The sequence below is a fragment of the Prionailurus bengalensis genome, chromosome D2, assembly GCF_016509475.1.
Source record: "Prionailurus bengalensis isolate Pbe53 chromosome D2, Fcat_Pben_1.1_paternal_pri, whole genome shotgun sequence".
In the NCBI taxonomy this organism is placed as follows: Eukaryota; Metazoa; Chordata; class Mammalia; order Carnivora; family Felidae; genus Prionailurus; species Prionailurus bengalensis.
This window is the reverse complement of record NC_057351.1, coordinates 39,165,279-39,180,602: the sequence shown is the minus strand read 5'-3', so window position 1 is coordinate 39,180,602 and position 15,324 is coordinate 39,165,279. Positions and strand designations below refer to the sequence as shown.

The window sequence follows — 15,324 nt, the reverse complement described above, 5'->3', positions numbered from 1 at the left end:
AGAGGGATCACAGCCTTTGGTTCTCCATCTCTTTGGGATCATGGGCCCCTTTCGGGATTTGACAAAAGCATGGGACCTGTGCCCTGAGTACGCACACATACTCAGACAAATGTGCACATGCAACTTTGCATATAGTTTCCAGGAGCTAATCCCAAATCTCAATGTACACGAGACATCACACAGAAAGCCCAAATTGGCCTTCTGGAAGGTAAGATACGATGCAGAGTCCCAAGCCATTCTAACCCTCTCAAACAAGGCCATCGTAACCTGCTAGTGCCAGCTGTCCCGCCGCTGATCACAGGCCCATCAGTGAGCCCACCTGAGATCAGTGGAGACCAGCAGAAGGACCACGTAGCAGAGCCCAGTCCAAATTGGTAACCTGCAGAATCATGAGCTAAAGAATGACTGATGTTTAAACCATCAAGTTCGGGGATGGGTTGTTATACAGCAAAAGCTAACGGATACAATCTCCATGAAGAACACTTGGGAATGCTATTGGGAGCCTCAAAAGAGGAGCAGAACAAGTGGGAAGACGTTCTATGTTCTTGAGCGGGAAGAATCACGATCATGGAGATGTCGATTTGCCCTAAATTATTCTATAAATTAAATAAGCTGCAAAGGAAACACAAATGGGATCTTTTTATAATCAGAAGAGCTGATCCTAAAGTTCCCATAAAAAAAAGAAAGGGTCAAGAAGAGTCGGGGGGGGGGGGGGCGGAATCTGGAAAAGAAGATGGAGAGGACCTATTCCTATTAGACAGCACAACACATTACAAAGCTTCAGTAATGAAAAACGGGCTCATGAATACAGCAACATATTAGATAAGCAGAATAGGAAGCCCAGAAACAGATCTAAGTATATAGGAGTTTGGTATATGCTGAAGGCAACTTTTTAAATCAGTAAAGGAAACAAACAAGTATTGTGCAACTAATGTCGCTGGGGAAAGTAGATAGCCATCTGAAAACGTATAAAATTAGGTAGGCACATTTACTTCGAGATTCAAATGTAAAAAAAAAAAAGAAGTCATATTAGAAACAAGAATCTATTTTTTTAATGAAAACAATCCCACAACATTTGCTGTCATCTGATAACAATGTGAAGGTAGTCAAAACAATTATGAACAAGTGTTTCAGAACGACTTGTTCTGAAGCACGCCTAAAAAAACAAAGTATATTGGGGCGCCTGGGTGGCTCAGTCGGTTGAACGTCCGACTTCAGCTCAGGTCATGATCTCGCGGTCCGTGAGTTCGAGCCCCGCGTCGGGTTCTGTGCTGACAGCTCAGAGCCTGGAGTCTGTTTCAGATTCTGTGTCTCCCTCTCTCTCTGCCCCTCCCCTGTTCATGCTCTGTCTCTCTCTGTCTCAAAAATAAATAAATGTTAAAAAAATAAAATAAAATAAAATAAAACAAAGTATATTTGCCTTCTCAAGAATTTCTCACTTCACCGATCATTTCTAGTTGGAGATACTTTGGAACAGGGTAATAGTATCTCTTTTTAGCATGATCCGACCCAGTTGGTTTCTCGACTTTGTTTTAGAATGAATCTGTCTGCATTATCTAACACAAAGTTCATACACTCATCAAAACCAATGATACGGCCCTCTCTCCGAATTTACTTGCTCATAAGGCCACACCTGAATCCAAGATATATTTTGCAAGTATCTGAAGATGAGGTTGATGGGCTCTACCATTACCTTGTACATTTTGTGACCCCGGGCCATGGTGCACCATGGTGAAAGCTGACAAAGACCACACACAATACTGTGTAGTTTTTTTAAAGCCTTATGGTGGGAAAGGGTTGTCTAACTATGATATAAAACACAAAAGTCATAAAAGGACATTAAAAAGAAATACGGGTAAACTGTATTATGTGAAAATTTTAAATTTGATGTTGAAATTACTACAAGCAGACTAAAAAGACAATAATGAAACTGGGATAAATATATGGAATTCATAACATAGACAAAGGGGAACATCCTTAATATGTAAAGAACTCCCACAATTCAATAAGGAAAAGCTTTACAACACAACAGAAAAAGGAGTAGATGATATTAATATCTAGGTCACAGAAAAGGAAATACAAGTAGTTCCGGATATTTTAAAAGATACTAAATCTCACTCATCATAAAATACATTAAAATTAAAATTCTACTCAGAAAACAATTTCCCACCTGTCATGTTGAGAGGAAACCACCTAAGAGTTTTATAACACAATCTGGAACTCGTGTGAGGGGAAAGGCATTTTTACATACTGCTGTTGAGAGTGAACATTGGAGTCACCACCATAACTCAATTTGGCATTATCAATCAAAATTGCAAATGCGTATAGCCTCTGACCCAGAAATACAGATATATTCTGATGCACGCAAGTAATATGCAGACAAGGTTTTTCACTGCAGCATTATCTGTGACGGCATATCATAAAATATTATGCAGCTGTCAAATGAAGAGAAGGAGGAAGTACTTTTATGTGCTGATATGGAAAGATCTCTAAAAAATAAGTAGAGAAAAATAAAGTGTAACACAAACCGTGAGATCATGACCTGAGCCAAGGTCGGCTGCTTAACCGACTGAGCCACCCCAGGTGCCCCTAAAATTTCTAATATTTTTTTTTTAATTTTTTTTCAACGTTTATTTATTTTTGTGACAGAGAGAGACAGAGCATGAATGGGGGAGGGGCAGAGAGAGAGGGAGACACAGAATCCGAAGCAGGCTCCAGGCTCTGAGCCATCAGCCCAGAGCCCGATGCGGGGCTCGAACTCGCGGAACGCGAGATCGTGACCCGAGCTGAAGTCGGACGCTCAACCGACTGAGCCACCCAGGCGCCTCTGCTTCTTCTTTTATATGCTACAGGTAGCCTCTATCTTTGGGTCTCTTAATGCACGTGTTCCTTTTCGCCACTTGGAGAAGCTGTACTATTGGGATACCCATGGCCGCAGAAAATTGTGTTTGAGTACTCATGAGTTCTGCTCATCTGCTGAAATGCTAATGGGTGACAGTGGGTAGTTACGAGTATCTCTCTGTGAAATGGAAGTCACTTTGCTTAAAAGTTATCACCGATGAGCATGATTGACACTATGCTTAACAGTAATAGTTTCAAAGAAAGACAACTGTGTGTGCTTCTGTTTTCCCAGAAAAAGAGTAGTGTTTCCCTAAGGCACCAGTATTCACATTGGTTTTTTGGGGTTTTGTTTTTGTTTGTTTGGTGAAACTCCCTATACATTCTTCAAGCATTTTGAGGACACCGAACAGCTTTTCTTGTGTTATAACTAGTGATATTTACTGCCTTGGACATTGAAATCGAAAAAGATTTTAACACTTATTTAGTAATTCAGTTGAAAAAAGCAATAATGAATGCATTGCAAGTTAGTAGCGTCTTAGCAACGTTAGGAGATTGGTTCTTACCTCATGGGTCCTCCGAGATCATTCCTAAAGAGTCAGTTTGTTGCAGAATATGAAAGAGCGTAATGAAAGACTTAACAGTGAAATTCATTTGCCTTGCTTTATAACACCTGAGTCTGAGACACTGTGAAATGTGTTTAAAATATTAGAAATTTTAGGGGCACCTAGGATGGCTCAGTCGGTTAAGCAGCCGACCTTGGCTCAGGTCATGATCTCACGGTTTGTGGTTTCAAGCCCCACATCTGGCTCTGCGCTGACAGCAGGGAGCCTGCTTGGGATTTTCTCCCTTCCTCTCTCTCTGCCCCTCCCCGACTCAGGCTTTGTTTTCTCTCAAAATAAATAAAAATAAACTTAAAAAAAGATATTAGAAAATTTTTCTCAATTTTGATGGCCCCATTTCCTTGGTTTCCTGTTCTATTGTTACCCATTATATGAAGGGTTATTCTTTTTCCCATGTGATCTGCCTAGAGAGTAAAGACTCAGTTTTATCAGAATAATGATCTGATTTTTATGTTGTTATTACGCCTTTAATTATTTAAGAAAACAAGGTTTCTTACTTAGGAGGGTGCTAAGTGTGCTTTATAGTCATGTCACTTTCTGTATTTATTCTTAAATGTTTTTATTGTCACTTTCAAGTAGATACATGAGTATTTCCCACGTACCCGTGATCCTACCTTAAGTGTTCAAATCTCCTGACAACTTTGGATTTTTGCCTTCCTCAGGTCAATCCTAAACATAAAACAAAATAAAATTATAATGATATCTGAGATTTCCCAGACAGCCCAAGGAAAATCACAAGAGATCTGTTACTTCGCCTTATAAAAAGGGAGGTGCCAGAAATAATTAGATCTATTTGATACATTACTATTGATGAAGTTGCATGGGAAGGGATGGAATTATTTTTGATCGAAAGAGGAGGAAACTATAGGAAATTTTCTTTCAGTGGAAGACTATGCATTGGCTGTAGTATTTCCTTCTGCATTCTGGTTTTGATTTCATGGGGGTTGTTTTGCAATTCTGTAAAATGTAGGTAACTGACAGCAACAGAAAAATAATTCTTGTTTTTAGACATGCACATGACCAAAACAGGTTTCCGCCCTGGAAGAAGCTGGTTTGGCCTTCATTCATGCATTTGTTGTAATATTCCTTTACGTCTACACCTTTGTGCTTTTGGATTTCTCCTTTGGACCAATTATAATTTGCTTTGTTCCCTTATTGAATCAGTGAAATAAAATCCTTAACACATGTTTGCATTATATCTGTTTGAGAGTCACTATTTTACCTTTTTTATTTAAAAAAAAAATGTATCTCTTTATTAATTTTTAAAATGTTTATTTATTTTTGAGAGAAAGAGAGAGCACGAGTAGGAGAAGGCCAAAGAGAGAGGGAAATGCAGAATCTGAAGCAGGCTCCAGGCTCTGAGCTGTCAGCACAGAGCCTGGTGTGGGGCTCGAAGTCACCAACCATGAGATCATGACCTGAGCCAAAGTCGGACACTTAACCGACTGAGCCACCCAGGCGCCCCAAAAATGTATCTTTTAATAATGCATTGAACAGAAGCCCAACTCATCACGATTCATTACAAGAATGAAAGCTTTAGGCATTTGAGTTTGATTCTTTCCCTAATGCTAGTTGAGAAAACCTGGATGGTGGAAACTGAAAGATCAGTAGCTGACATTGACCTTCACCATGTAATCTGGCCCCTCCCCAGCATGGGGTTGCCTTGGGCAAGTCACTTCCTTTCCCTACACCTCCCCACCCTTCTAGTTGGGTGGGTCTAAAATAATCCCTTCCCACCCTGCAGCACCAGCCAGGACTGGATCAAGCATCTTAGCCCTGGAAGGTTAGCATCAAACACGTACAGTTTAGGGGTGCCCAGGTGGCCCAGTTAGTTAAGCATCTAACTTGATTTCGCTCAGGTAGTGATCTCATGGTTCGTGGGATCGAGCCCCGTGTTGGGCTCTGTGTTGAGAGCACAGAGCCTACTTGGGATTCTCTCTCTCCCTCTCTCTTTGCCCTCCCCCCCCTTTCTTTCTCCAAGTAAATAAATAAACATTAAAAAAGAACGTGTGTAGTTTAGAGATCAGTATGCAGGTGGGGGCCAGATTAGAGGCGATAAACGTTAATACCAATTTACATGAACTTTCAATTATTGCCCTCAGGTTTTTTCAACTGGGATGAAGTGAAAGAATTAAACTCTCAAGTGCCTAAAGTTTAGAGATTGGTCCTATTCTATTCAGTTAATGGGGTTGCTCCAGCAGCTGAGCTGAAATGAAGGCAACATGAAGATTTCTAAAAACTTTTTACTGAAGTATGTTCATCTTAAGACTGGAACACACCCAAGTGACCAGCACCCAGACTGAACTGCAGAACAGTACCGGCACCGGAGGAGTCCCTCATTTTTATTTTTTAATTTTTTTTAACGTTTATTTATTTTTGAGACAGAGAGAGACAGAGCATGAACGGGGGAGGGTCAGAGAGAGGGAGACACAGAATCTGAAACAGGCTCCAGGCTCTGAGCTGTCAGCACAGAGCCCGATGCGGGGCTCGAACTCACGGACTGCGAGATCATGACCTGAGCCGAAGTCGGACGCTTAACCGACCGAGCCACCCAGGTGCCCCAGGCGTCCCTCATTTTTACAGCCACTGGCAGCCCCAGCCCACATGAGAGTAACTCAATACCCAGTTCTCACAGCATGGGTTAATTTTGCCTGTTTTTGTACTTCGTATAAAGTGAATCATTCAGATTTTTTGGTGACTATTTCTTTTCATTAATTATACTTCTGTAAGATTCAGCCTTGCTGCTGGATATGGGTGTGCTGTTTCAAAGGGGCAATTACACCCCAATATTTATAGCAGCACTATTGACAAGAGGCTAAGTATGGAAAGAGCCCAAATGTCCATCGATGGATGAATGGATAAAGATGTGGTGTATATATATACACACACACACACACACACACACACAATGGAGTATTACTCGGCAATCAAAAAGAATGAAATCTTGCCATTTGCAACAACATGGATGGAACTAGAGGGAATTATGCTAAGTGAAACTAGAGGAAAACCAGTATCATATGACTTCACTCATATGAGGACTTTAAGAATCAAAACAGATGGGGAGGAGGTGGTGCCTGGGTGGCTCAGTCGATTGAGCGTCCGACTTTGGCTCAGGTCATGATCCCACAGTTTGTGAGTATGAGCCCCACATCGGGCTCTGTGCTGACAGCTCAGAGCCTGGAGCCTGCTTCGGATTCTGTGTCTCCCTCTCTCTCTCTGCCCCTCCCCCACTCATGCTCCCTCTCCTTCTGAGAAATAACTAAACATTTTTTAAAAAATTAAAAAAAAAACAAACAGATGAGGGGCACCTGGGTGGCTCAGTCAGTTGAGCGTTCGACTTTGGCTCAGGTCATGATCTCACAGTTTGTGGGTTCGAGCCCTGCATCAGGCTCTGTGCTGACCGCTTGTTCAGAGCCTGGAGCCTGCTTCAGATTCTGTGTCTCCTTCTCTCTCTGCCCCTCCTGCGCTCACGCTTTGTCTCACCCTGTTTCTCAAAAATAAATAAATGTAAAAAAAAAACAAAAAAAGACACAGAACAGATGAACATAAGGGAAGGGAAGCAAAAAGAATATAAAAACAGGGAGGGGGCCAAAACAGAAGAGACTCTTAACTATGGAGAACAAACTGAGGGTTACGGAGGGGTTGTGGGAGGGGGGATGGGCTAAATGGGTAAGGGGCACTAAGGAATCTACTCCTGAAATCATCGTTGCACTAAATGCTAACTAATTTGGATGTAAGTTAAAATAAATAAATAAATAAATAACTTTTTAAAAAAGAGGAAAAAAAGATTCATCCCTGTTGTTACATGTGGGGGTAGATCTGTCCCTGATGTAGTCAGCCGTCAATGGGAATTTGGGTAGTTTCCATCCCAGGGCTATTGTGATAGTGCAGCTCTCTTGATATTGCTGTCCACGTCTTTTCGTGACCACGCATTTCCATTAGGTATATACCCGTGAGTGGAGGTGCTAGATCACATTTATTTCTGCATCTTTCGATCTGCATATGTATTTAAGAAACAAAAAACTTGAATTCATGCTGATCTCTCCAATTCTGATCGAACAGAACAGGGCCCATGTTATCCTTCCCCCTTTCCTTATTTGTAATTCTTTTCTTTGAGAAATCTAGCTCCCATTAAATACAATATATTTACTTATTCGCTCAATCCTAGGATACCCATAACATAGCTTCAGAATTGCTAACCCATAGTCCTTAGTCCTGTCTGCTGAGAGGGCCTAGAAGCAGTGACACCCCAGTAGCAACGAGCACACCCAGCACTCAGATGTTAGTTTCTAAATACCATTCTCCAAAAAAAGGAACCAGGGTTCCTTGGAGAAATGACTGAGTCCGGGGGCGGGGGGCGGGCCACGGGAATACAAGATGAGCCTGAAACATCCTGTGATCTCAGGAAGTATGGAAGTGCTCAGAATAGAATAGGAGTATTTCAAAAGGACACAGGGGTCATCCCAAAGATGCTCCTAATCGCCATATCTGGGACAATGTGAGAAACAAAACAAATAATGTTTGTAATGGATTAGAAGCCACAGAATAAAAGAAATATCCGCGAGTCCATACTTAAATAAACAACTGAATAAGTCACTAAATGGGAGAGAAGGGAGAGCCCTTCTATACACTTGGATTTCAACTCATAAATGTAGAAGGAATTATGGAGGTGGAAAATCACCTTTGGAAAACCAACGGTAATAAATATTGCAGATAAGAATCAGCAATGAACGCTAAAATTACTGGGTTGAAAGTATGATGAGAAATAGATTTATATAGTTTCAGAGCATCTCCACATAAGGTACTTACTAATTACAAAAGGAAATGCAGTAATTTTGGAGTGGAGAAACCTGGCACACAACAGCTTTACCACAGCATCCTTCAAAGTTAACAGTACAAGTAACGAGAGCAATATCACATGGGCCCTCTGGTCTGATGCACTGGGAAGGATGCAATAGCACTTCTGTGGGGCTCTGACCAAAAATGCACAACTTCAGGGGCGCCTGGGTGGCTCCGTCTGTTGGGCGTCTGACTCCGGCTCAGGTCATGATCTCTCCGTCCATGAGTTCGAGCCCCGCATCGGGCTCTGTGCTGACAGCCCGGAGCCTGGAGCCCGCTTCAGATTCTGTGTCTCTCTTTCTCTCTGCCTCTCCCCCATTCACACTCTGTCTCTCTCTCTCTCTCTCTCAACTTCAGTTGAGGGACAGTCTGTAAAACAATTGGCCAATACTCTTCAAAAATGTCAAGGTTATGAAAGAAAACATAACTGACCCGGACTCATAAGAACCATCAAAGTTCTGAGACACACGGAAAAAGAGCAGCTGTTCTAGATCTGTGGAATCCCGGACGGCATCCTGGACCAGAAAAAAAACAGTAGGGGGACAATTGGCAACATCTGAGTAAAGTTTATAGATTCCTTAATCCTATTGTATTGCTGCTAATTTCCTGGATTTGCTAATTCTTCTGTAGTCATACAAAATGTTAGTATTTGGGGAAGCTGGTAAAGCCTATACAAGAACTCACTGTATTATTTTTCTAAGTCTAAAATTATTCTGGGGCGCCTGAGTGCCTCAGTGGGTTAAATATCGGACTCTTGATTTTGGCTCGGGTCATGATCTTGTGGTTCGTGGAACTGAGACCCCGTGTCGGGCTCAGCAGTGACAACACAGAGCCTGCTTGGGATTCTCTCCTCACCGCCACCCCCCACCCCCCGCCCCAGCTTGCACTTTCTCTCTCAAAATAAATAAATAAACTTAAAATAAAATAAAATAATTTCAAAAGAAAAATATTTTTAAAGGAAGAAGAAAGGGATTGGGCACGACTGTGTCATCCTTCGGCCAAAATCCCTTCCAGCACCTCTGCCCATAGCACGAAAGCAGACTCTCCTGAGAGTGGCATTCAAGGCCCTCAGTAATCAAGCCAAACGTTCCCCACCAATCTTGAAAGCATGAGGTGCTTGGGAGAAGCCTTATGTTTAAAGATCACCGTCATGGGACCTTGACTCAGAACTGACCTCAGGAAGCAGCATCTGCTGTTGGCTCTTACTTGGTCAGCAGTTGACTTTCCTGACTCGCTGGGAACTTTGAACTCCTTCCGAGGGCCTCCGCAGGCCTTTTAGGCATTGCTCACACACCCTTTCTATCCCCGAGAAACGCACGACATGCAAATAAGGCCAGGAAACAACAGTGACAGGCTCAGGGACACTCGGAAAGCAGGTCAGAGGCTGGCAGGGGAATTCACACTTTCTGCAGTGAGGCAGGTGTTGCTGTGATCCCCTCCTCGCTGGTGAGCAAATTGAAGCTTAGAGAAAGGAGGGCATCTGCCTAAGGCTATATAGCCAGTGAGGACAGAGTCAGGGCTTAAACCCGATGCCTTCCCTTGCTTACTGACGGATTCGAACTGAAATGCTTTGAATAGTTAGCCAGGCAGGGTCCTGAGACAGTCTACATTTTACCCCAACTCCAGCCTTGAGCAGCAAAATGAGATCTCCCTAGAAAGCAGTGCAGACAAGATTCTTAAAGAGTCAGGGTGATGCCAGCCGACTCCCCACCCACCAAGCCACGGAGGATGCTGGAATCGAGCATCAACACATTCTTGGCAAATGTCACTGCCTCTTACGATGACCTGAACGGACACTGAGCAATGTGAATCTGTGCAAAATACCTCTGGGCAGGCAGGATTCCTTGCTAGACCCCACTCGGCGGGTCTTCTCCACTTTTAAATGTGGATTCATCACTTCAGAAAACGCCGGCTGGGAAAGTGTTCTTGCCAAGCTCTGGGATGGCCACAGAACCCATCTCCCAGAGTGGCAGCCGCAGTCACTGAGAAACGGAGCACACGGTGCTTCCAACGCGGTCGGGATCGGTGAACGTCAGCTCTCAGGGCTGTGATTATTGACATTATCATTATTTTTATTTTCTAATGCTTATTTTTGAGAGAGAGAGAGAGACAGAGCGTGAGTGGGGGAGGGGCAAAGAGAGAGAGGGAGACACAGAATCTGACACAGGCTCCAGGCTCTGAGATGTCAGTGGGGTTCAAACTCGGAATGACGAGATCATGACCTAGGCCGAGGTAGGACGCTTAACCGACTGAGCCACCCAGCGCCCCTTGATATTATCAACGTTAAGCCTCTACCCTCCCCCACTGCTCAGCCCCTTGGACTCAGCAGATTTTCCCTTCTTACAGAAAGATCTTACATATTTTCCTATCTGGGGAGATTCAGGACCGCATACCAGAAAGGGAGCAGAGTCAAAAACAAAAAGTTCTAGGGTGGGGGAAATGGGTGACGGACATTGAGGGGGACGCTTGTTGTGATGAGCAACGGGCGTTGTACGTGAGTGAGGAGTCACGGGATTCTACTCCTGAAGCCAAGATTACACTGTATGTTAGCCAACTTGACAGTCAAAAAGTGTTCTGAAATTTCAGCTTGTCCATCCTACCCCCCCCCCCCCACTGCTATCTAACCCCCAACCTCAGCAGAGACATCCATGGCCACACCCCACCGCCCCACTGGGTCGCTTCCTCTGACAGTGGCTTGCATGGCCCTGGGCTAGTAGCCTGCTCCATCTATGCTGAGAGGAGGCGGCCTGGCCCACCAGCACTGAGGGCTCTCCTCGAATGGGTCTTGCTTGTGCCCAGACAAGAAGACGAGGAGGCTTTGTGAGGCCCAGCTCTGACACTTCTAGCCCCTGAGACCCTTTCCATTGGGCTGTGCCTCCCCCTCCGCCCCTCCCCCAGCCCCCCAGAGATGATGGCCCTTTGCTTTGGTTGCGGGCTGGGAGAGCAAGCCTCTGCCTGACTCCCCTCCCTTCGTCCTGGAGCGAAGCCGGGTGGGAGGCCCGTGCCCGGTTGCCTGTGGAGGCGTGGGGTCCCTGGGAGCAAATCCCCACATTTCTACATGGTATGTGTCTAACCTTGGGCCACTTCTTAACCTCCCTAAGCCTCATATTGCGAATCTTGACGGTAGCATTAAATGAAAAACTCTGCAAGTTACAGCACTCCATTGACACAGGATGCTATGCGTGTCCCCCTAATGGCCAAGAACTTGCCGCTCGGAGCCCTCAAATGCCCTGTTTGCCCTCTACTCACCCACCTCCCTCCAGACTTCCTAACTCCCTGCTCACCTGGGGCCCGAGAGTCAAGAGGCCTAATATCACACAAGAGCATGGATTGCAACATCAGATCTACCTGGCTTTCGAGCTGAGATCTGCCCCCTCTCTGACTTTGACCAAATACATCTTATTTGAAAAATGGGGATAAGGACACTCACCTTATAGGTTTATTGGTACTAGGATTAAATGAGATAACCCACGGGCGGCCTTTGCCCAATACCAGGTTCCGAGAAGCTTAGCAGATAACAGAGTAACAACACATAATGATACTTATTGTCATTAGTCCAGCTGGCCACCAACTTGCTTTGAGACCTGGCATATGGTTGACATATTTCCCTAGTTCCTGGCACTTTCCCTAGTTCCTGCCAGTTTCTTCTACTTTTTGTTTTATTGCCCATTTCTGGAGAAGGTCAGAAGGAGGATATTAACAAACGATGACCTTAATATCATCTGGCCCGGAAGTTTTCCCTTGCGTGTTGCAGCCTGATTTCCGTCGGTATGTGGAAAGAAATTGATTTCCAGACACTTGAGTCAATCCAGCCAGTTCATGGAATCATTTGAGTTGTCCTTCTAAGGATTTTCTAAGAAAGCAATGGACCCTTCTACTGTTAGCAATATTTTGTCCCCTTCACGATGCCTCTTCGTTTGTGTTTCGTTGCATGGATCACACTAAGGATAACTAATAGTGACTCACGTTGCCTCTTTACCTCATTCCTGGCTTAACAACGAATGCCTCTCTCCTCTCTCCTGTACGTACGCGTCAACTATTTGTGTGAGGTAAAAGTAGCTATCTTGTTACGGCAATATCCCTTTATTTTCTTTATTTCTACCTCTTAGAGTTTGTTGTTGTTGTTTAGTCTGGGAAGGCTGTTCGATTTCACCAAATAATAGTTTCAGTGTTCGTTGAAATGATACGGTTATTTGATTTTTGTTTCTTTGACCTTACGACAGACACGATGGCTAGAGATTTTTCTGGAACTCCACTTGGGAATGAATAGCTATTTAATTTTGTGTTCCAATTAGTGGCTAAAGGATGGGGTACACAAGGAGCACTAGGCTGTTTGGATGCCCATTCAGGAAAATATTTAAGTTTGAATCTTTCTTTGCAACCACATTAAAATTCTAGATGGATCAGGGATTATACCTTTAAAAAAGTTTTAGACTAGTTGGCAAAAAAAATATTGGAGAATATTTTTTATAGTCTTGATATGAGGAATCACAAGCAAGTTGTAAAAGCTAGAAGCCATAAAAGAAAATCCTGAGAGATTTGGTCACCTAACTAGCTAAAACTTCTGTATGATGAAAGACACCACAGAGAAAGTTAAAGACTCGGGAGGAATGGAAAGAAACATTGCCAACATACGTAACAGGCATTGGATTAATAATCAGAATATGTCAAAAGAGGAAAATAGAAAAAAGTATTTGACTAGGCAAACAAATACTAAATAGCATGTAAACGAAAATAGTAAGGTAATATTTTTCATCGTCACACTGTCCACGTTTTAAAAGTTGTTTCCAGCGTTGCGAAATGTGCATGGCTAGCTAGATCTAAGACTTCAGTGGTATTTTAGGTCAAGTATTTTATGTAAATGGCGCCCCCTGCAGCCCAACTGCCTTAACTACATGGAACGTTAGTTCCATTAACTACAATGGAATTGGGTGCCCCTTGGAGTCAGGCTCTGAGTGCCTGCCTCCTCCCTCCGGCTGAGTGTCAGTTTTTGCATAACCAGTAAGATGTGACAGGCCCTCTAACTCAATGATTCCTTTTCCAGGAATCTAGCCTTTCAGAAATATATGAGTATGTAACGTGGGCGTAAAGATACACGCAAAAGGATGCTCATTGAAGCTTGCTTTATATTGGGGAAAAACAGGAGAGAAAGTACATGTCCGTCGACAGAGGGCTGTCTGCACAAATAAGGGGGCATCCGTTCGTGACATATTTTGCAACTCTTCAAAGGAATGAAGTGGATTTCTGTGTACTAACAGAATGATCTTCAAGGTTTAATGTTCTGACTGAGGTGAACATGAATGTGAAAGCAAATCCCCCAGATATCTATTATTCATTCCCATGTACGTACGTTTGCGTCTGAAAATGCATAGGCAAGGAGCTGGAAGAGTCCACCAGGCTGACAGAAGTGGACTGGAATGGCTGCGCCAGGGAGGGTGGTGACAGGGAGGACTCTCAGCTTTCACTCTACCTGCTCTATGCGTGACTCTACCACAACCAGAAAGTATAGTACATGTGCTGTTTTTCTCTGCGACTTCAAAACCTTAAGTACCCCCACTTGGTCCGAGCTTCGAGAATCCCTGTGGGTTCGGCTGTTCTTTGACACCTTCCCACCTGGCTGAACTACTGAGGAATGTCCTACGGAAGCGGGAGACATTGTTGTTGGCATTCTGAAATAGATTTTTCTGAGCCGGCTCATCCGGGCATCCTAATCCCCACGACAGCTTTCTAAAAATTTAGATCCAAGTCTCTGTGCAAGATCTGCGGATTCAGAACAGGAATTTCTGTGCTGTGGCTATTATCTGGAGGAGGAAGTGACGGGTGAGGGTCCCTGGGTAGTGTGGTGGCTGTATGGGACAGCCACAGGTGGGAGGGAGAAGCAGGGAGGCAGCCTGGATCTGTGAGGGCTCCAGTGACCCCCAGTGGAGACACCTGATGGATAAAGGTGTGCTCTTGGGCCAGTGTAGCCAGGCCAGGCCCTCAAAGCTGTGCAGAACAGACGGTAGGACTGCAGCCTTCATTTCTTGTTTTCGCTAAAAGTTAGCTTTTCTTGCACTTTTTGGGTGGGTGCTATTGTGTTCTAAACTGGAGGGAAGGTGGAGAGTTGAAGTTCACCCCAAAACTCACCTGGGTTTGCTTAGATGGAGAAAGAAAACCCGGCTCTCGGGGACGATGTGTAAGTATATCCTTATTTAAGGATAAATAAATAAACTCCGGCCTGCAGAGGCGGTGGAAGTGGATTCAAATCCTGACTCCGCATTTATCAGCCACGTGACTGTCGCAAGGTTCTTAACCTCTCTGAGCCTCAATATCTTGGTCTGCAGAATGGATGTAACGATGTGCTCCTCCTGGAGTTGCAGTGAAGATTGGAGAGGTTGTGTGTGTACAAGCGAATCAATCAAAGCTGAGCTGCGGCTTATTAATATTACAGCAGTTCCTAGACCATGAACTCCTGGAGGCAGACATACGTGATGCCGAGAATTTTTTCTCTCCTCCCTTCTCCAGAGTTTACCTAACACTAATCTAGTACAGACCTTAAGTATTTGCTGAACACTGATTCTTTTTTTTTTTTTAATTTTTTTTTCAACGTTTATTTATTTTTGGGACAGAGAGAGACAGAGCATGAACGGGGGAGGGGCAGAGAGAGAGGGAGACACAGAATCAGAAACAGGCTCCAGGCTCCGAGCCATCAGCCCAGAGCCCGACGCGGGGCTCGAACTCACGGACCGCGAGATCGTGACCTGGCTGAAGTCGGACGCTTAACCGACTGCGCCACCCAGGCGCCCCTGATTCTGATTTTGATCCTATTAGGGCTTTGGGTCTCTCCTTGCGATGAAGCCATTTCACAAGTCGGTGTGTTACAGAGAGCAGTGCAAAATAATTGTTGCCTACAGACAGGCAAACTATTCCTGTTAGAGGTTCAATTCTCCGTCTCCGTGTGGAAGAAGCCGGTCTCACCTCCACCTGTGCCTTCTTGCCGATATTCCAGACCCATGTCTGTTCTTTGGACTGGGTGTCACCTCTT

General features: G+C 44.2%; 1 pseudogene; it reads right to left on the bottom strand.

Moving 5' to 3' along the window:
- Nucleotides 1-1,349: 1,349 nt before the first annotated feature.
- On the bottom strand, nucleotides 1,350-2,492 carry LOC122493527 (annotated as a pseudogene).
- Between the last annotated feature and the right edge of the window lie 12,832 nt (nucleotides 2,493-15,324).